This window comes from Photinus pyralis, unplaced genomic scaffold (genome assembly GCF_008802855.1).
Source record: "Photinus pyralis isolate 1611_PpyrPB1 unplaced genomic scaffold, Ppyr1.3 Ppyr1.4_LG3a, whole genome shotgun sequence".
NCBI lineage: Eukaryota > Metazoa > Arthropoda > Insecta > Coleoptera > Lampyridae > Photinus > Photinus pyralis.
In genome coordinates this window covers 18,041,810-18,045,331 of record NW_022170509.1, presented here as the reverse complement: position 1 = coordinate 18,045,331, position 3,522 = coordinate 18,041,810, and positions in this window count along the sequence as shown.

Sequence of the window (3,522 nt, the reverse complement as noted above, 5' to 3'; positions counted from 1 at the left end):
CACTTGCACGGATCTCGTTTTTGTAATGAATGAATCATTCTCGTTCAGTGGATTTCGAGCTAGCTCCCCTACTATAATATATTATATTGTTTCCCAAGCACGAAACGTAAGTTTTCACTCGTCCATAGTAAACAGTAATTTTTAGCGTAACACAACGAAGTTGAGGTAAAGCTTATGTGCTCGTGTTTCCGTCCGTCCGTCCGTCCGTCCGTCCGTCCGTCCGTCCGTCCGTTCCATCGAGATCTCGGCCCCTGGGCCACCTAGAGACTTCGGGTTTTCGCTAATTGATAGCTGTTATGGTCTATATTTGCCCATTTCGATCAGTTTCATTTAACTCCATATTTTGCGCAATGCCAACTTTCATATTTATGGAGATATTTCTTTGAAATTTTAACCACAGATGCTTCTAGTAAAGGCAAACATTTCGCATATGGTAAAAATTATGTGGGCATGCGCAGTGACTGCGCAATTCCAACATTCTTATTTATGGAGATATTTCTTTGAAATTTTAACCACAGATGCTTCTAGTAAAGGCAAACATTTCGCATATGGTAAAAATTATGTGGGCATGCGCAGTGACTGCGCAATGCCAACATTCTTATTTATGGAGATATTTCTTTGAAATTTTAACCACAGATGCTTCTAGTAAAGGCAATCATCTCGCACATGGTAAAAATTATGTGGACATGCGCAGGGACTGCACAGACTGCTCATAGCCAACTTTCTTATGTGTGGTAAGTTCTTTGAAACTTTATTTTACTTATTTAACCCCTCTCTTTCTCTGGACGTGGACGTACTTCAATATGCAGATTCGACATTTTGTGTGCTTTCGATGACGATGCATCGTTTCAATACTTTGTGTTACGCGGCAATACCCACGAGTGGGTTTTGGAACATTTTTTATTAGTATGATGGTATTGTTGTAGGTATATAAACGGCTAGTCACCACAAATACAGAAATCAAAGCAGACAGAGAAGCGGAAAAGAGGCAGAGAAGTTAACATTTGGTCCGAAATTTATGCGAAGATAATAAAAAGAAAGTCGATAGTCGCGTTACACTTGTATAAAAAACACATTTACCACTATGATCAGTAATTTTACTTTCTTGGGTGGTTACTTCACGCCGTACGAAGTCAAATTTCAGTTAAAAATCTCACATAATTGTTATTTTATGGTCATACAATTATCTTTGATGCTACCATTGTATGGTGTACATACAATGATACTACGTTACAGGTACAATTTAAATATAAAAAAAAAGTAATTACTCGCAATTAAATTTTTTGAAAAATGTCTTCACTATTGTATCCCAATAGACGTGATCCATTTTTTTATAAACTTAGTTGCTGTGTTTTTAGTTTCTGAGTCGTTAATACCCTAATTATAAAGTATACACTTACCCTTATCGGTTTTGGCTCGATCTCCCATTGCAGCACGAACGAAACGGTACGCACTGACGAAACGCAAAACCTGAAATAAACGGATTTGATTAGATAGTAGAATACCTGTTACATATAGGCGATAATGCTTAAGGTCAAAAGATCAACTTTGCGCTTCTTATATCATATTTGCTATGCGAAAGTTGCCAATCATACCGTAGTCAGTGGCGGGTACCTTTAAAGGGTTCACTTTCAATTCTTTCCGTTTTGAAGTTGTACAATTTTTGAAGAATGTATTATTGCCGCGGTATTTATTTGTTGTTTCTATGACTACTTGAACCTGATTTGAATATGCTAACACTAGAAGATGCACGAGTTCAGCCACCCTGACGATATATAATCAAAAGTGACAAAGCGATGACACTACATTTGATATGATACCGGTTCATAACGAACGGAGATCTAAAAATGGCTTTCTTTATTTTTAGCTTATTTTGGAAAAAAATGCATTTGCTATGGTTGGCTGGCTGGCTGTCCGGCTGAAACCTCAGCAATTACAATAACTAGAGACTTCAAATTTTCACTAAATGCGTTCTGCTATATAGTGTAGGTGTGCAGGTTCTAATCTATGTTGAGTTAGATAACTCGTGAGATCGATAATTTACGAAAATATGGAGACGTAAACAAATACTGTGAAGACTGTCACGGGAAAACTAACGTTTCTAATGAAATACTGATCTGTACATTGCCAATTCACAAACTCCGATCTACAAATTTGATAAAGCCGGCAAAATTTCATCGTTATCGGTCCAATTGCTCTCTTTTAAATCGATGGACATAAAGCTATCGAGCGAGCGAATGAGCGAGCTTAACAACTCGACGCTAAAAATTTTAAACTATTGTAGTAAGCACGGACGAATTTAATTTTTTTAGATAGTAGCCAAAAGGATGGGTTGAAGTTGGAGGAGGGGGTAAACAGTAGGTACTAAAATGCGGTAGTGGTAGTACCTACTATTAATGAAGTGGCAACATATTTTGGATAGTGGCAACAAAAACGTAACTACCAAACAATGTATTCGAAAATGATCAGAATGGGAGCAAAATTTAGTGTAGAACAACTCATTGTTTCAAATACGAGTGGTCACAACGAAGCCTCGTACCGAGAAATCGAGCTTAGTATTCTTGGAGTCTGGTGCATAGTAAGATCGAGCGATGAAGAAGGAGAAACGAATGGTCTGTCATAGTCTAAACCGCCCATTTCTCAAGTAGGTATACTCGTTTTTTTTTTAATACAGAATTATTAAAACGCATAATTTAGTTCTTTATAATTATTGTAACTGAAAGAGTTATCTTATCCCACAAGTGGTTTCAATTATTGAGTCGGATTTAAATTTAACTTTACCCCAATTTGACCAACATTAGTTTTCAACATAAGAAATCCCATCGTCAGGCGCTACAAATGACCACCCTGCATATTGATCTACCATCTATCTCTATCGCAACTTTTAGATCCAGCAAACATAACAGCTAGAAAAATTTGCGTAACATTTTTAAGCGACCTTTAATCATGAAAGGTAATAGAGGTAATAGAGAGTTACAGCAAGTGAGGACGTGTAACCAATATTTCTTCATTTTGCGTGGAAGCGACGGTTACAAAACGGTTTTCCGGCGTACCGACGTATTTTACGCAGTCTCTCTAATGGAAACTCAAATGTTCAACGCAAAGTCCGGGGCAAAAGTCAAACGTCAAAAAGCAACTAAGTGACAAAACTACCAACACGAATTGGCGCAATTTGACTATTATCACCGACGCAAAAAATGATTTCTATACTCCTACTTCTATTTTTGCCTCAAGTACTCTTAACAGTAGCAGTTTATAATTGAAATTTAAAATAAACCCGATAACCACAAAGGTTATCGGCTAGGTTTCCAACCACTGTTTTTAACTCCCAGCACCCGATTTCATTCTGCCAAGAAAACATCCAGATTTTCAAGGATATATGAATCATGAATCAATCAAACGAAGAGAAGGGCTATGATACACAATGAGCAAACAGGATTAGAAATCTGTAACATCTCTCTAATTAAAAATTCATCAATACCGCCAAATGTATTACGTACGTTGAACAGGGATTCTTCTATA